Source organism: Cervus canadensis, chromosome 13 (assembly GCF_019320065.1).
Source record: "Cervus canadensis isolate Bull #8, Minnesota chromosome 13, ASM1932006v1, whole genome shotgun sequence".
Classification (NCBI taxonomy): Eukaryota; Metazoa; Chordata; class Mammalia; order Artiodactyla; family Cervidae; genus Cervus; species Cervus canadensis.
In genome coordinates, this window is record NC_057398.1 from 36,393,105 (window position 1) to 36,403,115 (window position 10,011).

Genomic DNA, 10,011 nt, shown 5'->3' on the forward strand with positions numbered 1-10,011 from the left:
AGGCCTGGGTGGTTTCAAGGGCTTAGGTAACTAATTTCTTTAGAGTAAATAGGAACCAAGGGAGGATTTTGAGAAGATACATCCCATGATCTTATTTGTGTGTTTTGTTTGTTTAAATCTTTTAAATATTTATTTGGCTGCTCTGGTTGGGATTCTTGATCTTTGTTGCAGCATGCAGGCGGGTTCTTTCTTATGGCATGTGGGATCTAGTTCCCAAGCCAAGGATCGAATCCGGCCCCTCTGCATTGGGAGTAGGGAGTCTTAGCCACTGGACCACCAGGTAAGTCCTTTATTTATGTTCTTAAAAAGGCCATTCTGGAAAGCAGCCTGTGTGTGTAGAGACAGGGGCGTGTGGAGGAAGAGGGACCACATGGGAAGTTATTATCCTAGTGTTGAGGGTTGGAGTTGGGGGATGGAGGCTTGGACTGAGAGCAGCAAATCTGGGGAGAAAGGGTCAGATTCAGGACATGTTATCCTGTTAGAACTTGGAGTTTGCTGAGTGACTGCATGTAGAGAAAGAAGGAAGGTAACTCCTGGGATGCATGCCTGAGCAAACGGGACAGACTTGCCTTTCCCTGGGGTGAAGGAGGCTGGAGGAGAACGGCAGAGGGCGGTACTGAGTGGATGACTTGGCTGGCCTGTTCACTCTGAGACATCAAGTGCTCCCACCTGCAGGTGTGCTCCCTGAGGCAGCTGAATGTACTCGTTGGATTCAGGGGGAGAGGTTGGGCTGGAGACACATTTAGGAACTGTCACATGAAGGTGACAATAAAGGCAAGATGGACTTCCCTGGCAGTCCAGTGGTTAAGAATCTGCCTTGCAATGCAGGGGACAAGGATTCAGTTCCTGGTTGGGGAACTAAGATCCTACATGCCACGGGGCAACTAAGCCCGGCACTGCAATAAAGAACCCACAAGCTGCAACTAAGATCCGCCAAGGACAAAAATAAGTAAATCAACAAAGGTAAGAGGTGAGGAGATCTGGGGAGCAAGAAGCTGATGAGAATCAGCTCTGTGGCCTGGGGCAGTCGGGCGAGGGGATGACAGCAAAGCCCAGGAGAAGTGGTCATGAAGAGGGCATGGTATTTGGCAACCAAGTTAAGGAAGTATGTGAAGATGGAGGAAGTGACGACTGTGTCCAGTGCAGCTGACCAGTTAAAATAAGAACTGAGCAGTGACCACAGGTTTTGGCAACGAGGAGGTTCGAAGAAGTTTGAGGGACCAGTGGAATGCCATCACTGCTTCCCAGTTTCATAGCCAACTGAGAAGGCAGAAGGGCAATCAAAATTTCTCCTTCATTACCATTAAAACTGCGATTGGAGAATGTGGCTTAGGTCTGGGGTTTAATGGATTCCCTAATCCTGAATGTCAGAATTAGAGGGTGGGCAGCAGTGTGTCTTGAGCTTTAATGTGCACTAGACTCCCCTGTGGGTTGTACTAAATGCAGATTCAGATTGAGGAGGCCTGGAGTGGGGCCTGAGACCCTACATGTCTCATAAGCTTCCATGTCAGCTGAGAAGTTCCCTGATGGCAGCTGAGAGCCCCAAAGAGAGAAAATGGCTGGCTTGGCCATGCCAGGGGCTCCTTCCAAACTCTGGCAGTTTCATTTCTCTCCTATGTGGGGCTGATGGAAGCAGGAATGATCCAGTAACAGAGTCACTTCACATGGGAGGAGAAAATGGTGCCTCCGCTCAGGTGAGGTCGTCCACAAGTAGAACGTCTTCTGAGTGGTGCCAAAGAGAGTCTAGCTGGATTAGGTGCCAGGGAAAGTGGGAGGAGGGAAGGTTGAGTGAGGAGTACAGTGGGGAGGGGGGCGGGGGAGACATGGGGTTACGGAGAAGTTTTTATTTTTATTCTAAAGCAAGGTGATAGGCCAGCATGTGTGTCTGCTGATGGGGATGAATGAACTGGAAGGGAAACATGGGTGTTGTGAACCCCTGGATGTGGCCGGCAGGGTTGGAGCCAAGACAAGAGGGGAGGTCAGACCCAGGTCCTGTGGGGAGCAGCACGGTTTATCCTAAGTGCTAGAAGGTGATGCCAAGTTGTGGGCAGCCCCCAGACAGACAGCTAAGTGACAGAGTTGGAGCGGGTCGTCCTGGTCACTGGTTTTCCTTGGACTCATTGGTCAACTGTAGGCCATGTCTTCCTGAACTCTACTGGACTTTTTGCTTAAACTGCATTAGTTTTTATAAAGTGGGTTGTCTTCTGCACTTGGCCTCATCCAGGGTCTCGTGGCCACCATGGTGCTCACAAAGCTGATAGCACAGAGCATCAGGAGGGTCCGTGGAACTCTGTGTGTTCATTTAATGCATCACTCCCACATCTGATTTTTCCTGGCATTCCACTTTCAATTTTAGAAACTTCTGGTCTCTGCACAGTCCTAAATCTTTAGCTTTTCAGAGCACATCACATGCTTACATTATTGCTTTTAGAATATATCAGTTCAGTTCAGTCACTCAGTCATGTCTGACTCTTTGCAACCCCATGGACTGCAGCACGCCAGGCTTCCCTGTTCATTACCAATACCTGGAGCTTGCTCAAACTCATGTCCATTGGATCAGTGATGCCATCCAACCATCTCATCCTCTGTTATCCCCTTCTCTTCCTGCCTTCAATCTTTCCCAGCATCAGGGTCTTTTCCAATGAGTCAGTTCTTCACATCAGGTGGCCAAAGTATTGCAGCTTCAGCTTCAGCATCAGTCCTTCCAATGAATATTCAGGACTGACTTCCTTTATGATTGACTGACTGAGTCTCCTAGCAGTTCAAGCGACTCTCAAGAGTCTTCTCCAAGAACACAGTTAAGAAGCATCAATTCTTCAGCGCTCAGCTTTCTTTATGGTCCAGCTCTCACATCCATACATGGTTAATGGAAAAACCATAGCTTTGACTAGATGGACCTTTGTTGGCAAAGTAATGTCTCTGCTTTTTAATATGCTGTCTAGGTTGGTAATAGCTTTTCTTCCAAGGAGCAAGCATCTTTTAATTTCATGGCTGCAGTCACCATCTGCAGTGATTTTCAAGCCCAAGAAAATACAGTCTCTGGGTTTTTTCAAAAATCACACTTTCTTTCTACCTACTGTGTAAGCAAGCCATTTGAGATCAGCTGTGGGGATTATACAGCAAGTGAGAGACCGTATAATCAAATCCACTCCAACTAGTACGTGACTGACACACCCTCTTATGTAAGTAAGTCAAGCAAAGGATTGGACCTGGGGAGCTTTGCAGGAAAGGGTTGTTTCTGTAGAATTTCTGCTTAGACTTTGATTTGGGATTTGGGGAGTTAGGGCAAGGCAAAAAAAATCAAAAAATGATAAGATGAAAAGTGAGTTAACTTGAGCATTATAAGCCAAGAGCTTGAGGGTTTTCTAAAAACTAGAGGTCAGCCTGGAGCCATGACCCAGTCATCCTGGATCTACCCTCTTCATCTTAGGGGAGACTTGGCTTTCTCCCAGCCCTGCTCTCTTTAAACCAGTCTGCAGTAGTTTTCCAACCATATTGGGAAGCAGTATTTTTTCCTTTTTGCTGGTTGTTAACACTTTAACAAAGACATGCGAGGCTGTGTAGCACATACCATTAATAATAGAATAAAAACTGATTGGCAGTTTAATTTGACATTTAACATGTTTGCCTAAAATGATGCTTCACAGAAGTAGCTTGGGTGTGTCTAGATGTTTAGTCACATTGACTCAGCATAATTTTTCCCTTGCTAAATCTCAGACTAGAGCAATCAATTTTTTTTTTCCTGCAGCAAAATCTGATAGTAGGTTTTCTTTGTAACGGAGTCTCACAGAAAAAGGAAATAGTTGCAAAAAAGTTGAAAGTTCTGAGAGGCATGAAGGCCTTCTTGAAGAAAGCAGTTACAATTGTGTTAAGTTCTGCCTTGTAAAATTATTACAAGTGCTGTTTGTTCCCCAAAAATAGTCATTGAAAGTTCAATTTACCTTTCCACTTTAAGTCAACTACACGTCTCTAACATACAGATACACCCAGTTTCTCTGTGACAGTATTTCTCTGTGAGTTTGCTTAAGTATGGACTGCTTATCTGATTAGGAAAGAGTGCTGGGCTCAGCTCTAGCAGACTTGGGTTAAAGTTCAGTTCTGCCACAAATTAGCTGAGAAAGTCAGCTTCCCTGAGCTGAGTTTCTTATTTCAAATTAGACAGTATTAATAGTGGTACCTTGAAATCATACAGCATTGGAAATTCTCAGGGAATTTTCATGTTGTTTTTCAGTTGCTCAGTTGTGTCCAACTCTCTGCAACCCCATGGACTGCAGCACGCCAGATGCCGGTGGGCTTCGCTGTCTCCTGGAGTTTGCTCAGACTCATGTCCATTGAGTCAGTGACGCCATCTAACATTTTACCCTCTGCCACCCCCTTCTCCCTCTGCCTTCAGTCTTTGCCAGCATCAGGGTCTTTTTCCAGTGAGTTGACTCTTTGCATCAGGTGGCCAAATTATTGGAGCTTCAGCTTTAGCATCAATTCTTTCAATGAACATTCAAGGTTGATTTCCTTTAGGATTGACTGATTTGATATCCTTACAGTCCAAGGGACTCTCAAGAGTCTTCTCCAACACCACAGTTCAAAAGCATCAATTCTTCGGCGTGCAGCCTTCTTTATGGTCTAACTCTCACATCTGTACATGACTACTGGAAAAACCACAGCTTTGACTACATGGATCTTTGTTGGCAAAGTGATATCTCTGGTTTTTAATATGCTGTCTAGGTTTGTCGTAGCTTTCCTTCCAAGGAGCAAGCGTCTTTTAATTTCATGGCTACAGTCACTGTCCGCTGTGATTTGGGAGAACAAGAAAATAAAATCTGTCAGTGCTTCCACATTTCCCACTTCTGTTTGCCATAAAGTGATGGCACTTTCATAGACATTAGCTTACTCTGATATGAGGAATAAAGCAGGACACACGGAAAGTGGTGCCCTGTGGTCAAGGGACTGTTAACCCCTAGATGATGGCAGGAGTTTGGGGAGGTTCCATTCTGTTTGCCCTTTATGAAGCTTCTCTGCATTTTCTGATTCTGGGTCTCTCTCATTTGCTACAAGGCTGAGGTGTCAAATGCAGTCTGTGGAAGAGGATGGCGATCTCTGGAATAAAAAATACATAACTAAATATAAGATTTTTATATTTTTTCTCTTAATTTTTTCTCTTAATTGAAAAATATATCAGATTATTTGAACTAGTAATTATAACATGTATTATTGGACTTACCATATATATTGATAAAAAATACATGACAGTAATAGAAAACAGGAGAGGGAGAAAATGGAGCTATATTGTAGCACACATTCTATATTTATGTGAAACTTTCAATATTAAGCTGAAGTACATTATAATAAATTAAAGATGCATATTGTAATCCCTAGACAACCACTTTTCATTCCAATCAGTCTTCATTCCAATCCCAAAGAAGGGCATTGCCAAAGAATATTCAAACTACTGCACAATTGCACTCATTTCATACGTTAGCAAGGTAATGCTCAAAATCCTTCAAGCTAGGCTTTACAGTATATGAACCTAGAGCTTCCAGATGTACAAGCTGGATTTTTAAAAGGCAGAGGAAACCAGAGATCAAATTGCCAACATCCGCTGGATCATAGAAAAAGCAAGAGAATGCCAGAAAAATATCTACTTCTGCTTCATTGACTAGCTAAAGCCTTTGACTTTCTTAAAGAGATGGGAATGCCAGACCACTTTACTTGCCTCCTGAGAGACCTGTATGCAGGTCAAGAAGCAACAGTTAGAACTGGATGTGAAACAATGAACTGGTTCAAAATTGGGAAAGGGGTACATCAAGGCTGTGTATTGTCACCCTGCTTATTTAACTTTAATGCAGAGTACATCAAGCAAGATCCAACCATATGTTCTCTACAAGAGACCCTTTAGATTCAAAGACAAAAATAGTTTGAAAAATTTACCACATAAACAGTAATCACAGGAGAGCTTTAAACGCTATGTTAATACCTGACAAAACTGACTTTTAAGGCTTCCATGGTGGCTCAGTGGTAATTAATCCACCTGCCAATGCAGGAGACATGGGTTCGATACCTGGTCCAGGAAGATCCCACATGCCATGGAGCAACTAAACCTGTTCACATCTACTGAGCCTGTGCTCTAGAGCCCAGGAGTGGCAACAAGAGAAGCCACTGCAATGAGAAACCCATACACCACAACTAGAGAATAGCCCTCACAGCAATGAAGACCCAGCACAGCCAAAAAAAAAACACCACCAAATTTTAGAAACAAAGAATATTTCACATTGATAAGGGGGGTCAACAGAAAGTTATAACTATTACAAATGTATATGGATCTAGCTTCAGAAGCAAAATCTTACAGAACTTAAAGAGTTAAAATACATGAGGTAAATCTTAACAGAAAAGAGAAATAGACAGCTGAAAATTCACAATTAAAGTTCTCAACAAATTAGGACTAGAGGAGAAATCCCTCAGCCTTATGAAAGGCAACTATGAAAAACCTAAACTAACACACTTAACAGTGAAAAACTGAATGCTTTCCCTCCAAGATGGGGAACAAGGCAAGTATGTCTCCTTTCACCACTTCAACATAGTACTTGAGACTGTAACCATTACAACAGGTAAAGAAAAGAAAAGGTGTTCAGATATGAAAGAAGTAAAATTGTGTTTATTAAAAGATGACATGCTAAAAAAAGAAAAAAAAAAAAAAGATGACATGCTTGCAGATGACAAAGTCTCCAGACAGAAGATCAACGTACACATATTAGTTGTGTTTCTTTGTATGAATAATAATCTGAAAATGAGATTAGAAAAATTTCATCCACAGTAGGAGCAAAAATTGTATTTGGAATACATCTAATGAAGGAAGCAAAGACTCTATACTCAGACTACAAAACACTACTGAAGCAAAGAAGATCTAAATCAATGGAGATGGCAACTCTTCCAAATAATCTATAGCTTCAGTACCCTCTCTATAAAATCCTAGGGGCATTTCATGTAGAAATCAACAAACTGACTCTAAAATTTATATGGAAATGGCAAATGACCTAGAATTAGAAAAGACCAGAAAATGTCATAACCCAGAGGATCTAAGGAGACATGGTGACATAATGTTCTGGATAGAAGCAGAACAGGAGAAATGCATTAGTGGAAAAATTGTACTTCTTTTTCAAAAATACTTGCTTATTTGTCTGCACGGGGTCTGAGTTATGGGAAGCAGGATCTTTAGTTGCAGCTTTTGGGCTCTAGCTCCCTGACTAGGACTTGAACCTGGACCTCCTGCATTGAGAGTGCCAAGTCTTAGTCACTGAACCGCCAGGCAAGTCCCCAAATTGGACAAACGAAGGGTCTGAATGGATGTCTTTTTTTTTTTAAACTCACTAAAGAAGATACATGAATAGTTAATAAGCACTTGAAAATGTCTTCAACCTTATTAGCCATTAGGGAAATGCAAATTAAAACCACAAGGAGCTACTACTTGACACCCACAAGGATGGCTGTAGTCACAAAGACAGTATCAAGTGTTGGCAAGAATGTGGAGAAATTAGAAGCTTCATATTCTGTGGGAAATGGTAGCGCCACTTCAAAAATTGTTTAGCACTTCTTAAAAAGTCAAACATACACTTAGCATAGAACCCAGCAATTTCACTCCCAAGCATCTACCAAAGTGAAAACATATGGCCACGCAATGATTTGTGCATGAATGTTTAAAACAGAATTATTTATTCTTTATTGCCCAAACTAGAAAAATCCAAATAGCCAACAGATAAAAGGATAAACAAGTTACGCACAATGGAATATGGCTCAGCAATAAAAAGGGATGTGCTACTCTATAAATATAATAACATGGATAAGCCTCAAAAACATTATGCTAAGTGAAAGAAGCCAACCACAAAAATTACTTATTATTCTATGTTTCTAAGAATAAGCAAAACCATACAGACATTAAGTAGATCACATGTTCTGGGGCTGGGGAGGGAGCAGAGATGGACTACAAAAGCATTTTCGGGGTGCTGGAACTTCTTGGGGTGATGGGAGTGTTCTCAGAAGGACTGTGCTGATAGTTACACAACAGTGTAATTAACTAAAAATCATCCAACTGTATGTTTTTATAGTGTATGAATTGGCTGCATATAAATTATACTTATATATAAATATATATAAAATATATACATATATAAATATATATTAAAAAAATCTTTTTTTTTTAAGTACAGTACTATGAAGAAGTGATAATGTCATTTTATAGTAGGATGCCAATATGTCATTCAAGCCAGAACAATTGTGAGAAATGAAAGTGATTTCTGTGAAAACTATGTAAGAAAACAGGTGTGAAAAAGGACTGTCCCAGACTGACTGGCTTGAATGGTGCCCCTTCTATAAAACTGTCATTCAATAGCAACCGTTAGTGACCATCTGTTATGAGCAGGGCATAGGAAGGTGATAGAAACACACTTAGGAATGAGACAGACATGGTCCCCCTCCTCTTGGATGGATGGTACAGTGATGGAGATGGAAATGAAGGCGGGCTGTGGCAAGCACTGTTCCCACAGGCACATGGCATCTAAGTCGTCCTGGGAAAAGAGAGGAACCCATGAGCCAAGACTGCAAGGTGGCGGGAGGTAGCAAGGACGTGAGCAGGCCAAGCAGCAACTCAGGCCCTTCTCTGGAATGAGAAAGTAATTCAGTGTCTGGAACACAGCCTAAGAGAAGAGGACAGAAGTGAGCCCTTGTCTCACACTGTTGTATATCGTGGGGGGTGGGGGGGGCGGGGGGGGGGGTCGGGGGGGGGAGCGGGAGACGGCAGTCCTTGAATTTGAAAGTAAAATTTATTACTTGGGCTGGAGATCTAGCAGAGAAAGGGCTGTGTTCACCTTCCTGGTTAGTGTGAAGGGCTTCCCTGGTGGTTCAGATGGTAAAGAATCTGCCTGCAGTGCAGGAGACATGCATTCCATCCCTGGGTCAGGAAGATCTCCTGGAGGAGGGCATGGCTACCCACTCTAGTATTCTTGCCTGGAGAATTTCATGCAGAGGAGCCTGGTGGGCTACAGTCCATGGGGTCGCAGAGAGTCGGTCATGACTGAGCAACTAACTCGGTCACATTGGTCAGCCCTGCAGACCAAGCTCAGATTGAGCATATGTTCCAGACAATTGGGATCCTCTGGGGAGAAAAAAGCACTTTTAATAGGATGTGCTGGGACTTCCCTGGTGGTCCAGTAGCTAAGACTCTGCACTCCCAATGCAGGGAGCCCAGGTTCAATCCCTGGTCAGGGAAATAGATCCCACATGCCACAACTAAGAGTTTGCATGCCCCAACTAAAGATCCTGTGTGCTGCAACTAAGACTCAGCACAGCCAATAAGTGAAATTAAAATAAAAGGGGGAGGGATGCTGATGCATCCGAAAGGGGTGTAGAACTGAGGTAATGATCATGGGGAAAAGGAGGAGACGCCTGGAATGATGTGCTTGAATTGGAAAAACAGATGTTGTGAAATGCATGGGTGTGTCTCCTAGTCAAGTGGGAATATTTTCTCCAGCAAACAATTCAAGTAACAGACCACTTTCTCACCAGATGGGTTTGATCTGTGAGAGCATGGCAAGGAGCTGCAAAAGTGTTTTTCTACCCCTCTCTCCCCAGAAGCTTTCACAAGAAAGCTGAGAGCAATTTTAAAAATCAGTCCTATTTGCCACTGTGGTTTATGTCTCTCCTTTCTGAGATTCTTTCATAACAAAGGGAGAAACTAAGATGTGAGTTCTAAGTACCAAACACAAGTCCAGTGCGCTTCATTTAACCCTAGTGCTACCCCGTGAGACCTTGTCAATCCTGTTTCATACATGAGGAAACTCTGAGATTTGATAACTTGCCCCAGTTGCACAGCTAGAAAGAAGTGGAACTGGAGCCAGCTAAGGTCAGAGTGTCACCAAAACCTATTGCTTTTCCTTCTCCAGCCAGCAGCCTCCAGGAAAGACATTTTGGATCATTCGCGAAGCCATCTGATCTGACTTCTGGGACAACAGGCTCCCCAACCAC

The 10,011-nt window shown here is 42.9% G+C and overlaps 1 non-coding gene across 1 annotated transcript; it reads left to right on the forward strand.

Annotated features, from left to right (window-relative positions):
- Positions 1 to 9,183: 9,183 nt before the first annotated feature.
- On the forward strand, positions 9,184 to 9,256 carry TRNAG-CCC. The gene has a single exon. It is a non-coding gene; the product is annotated as a tRNA-Gly (tRNA).
- Positions 9,257 to 10,011: the final 755 nt, after the last annotated feature.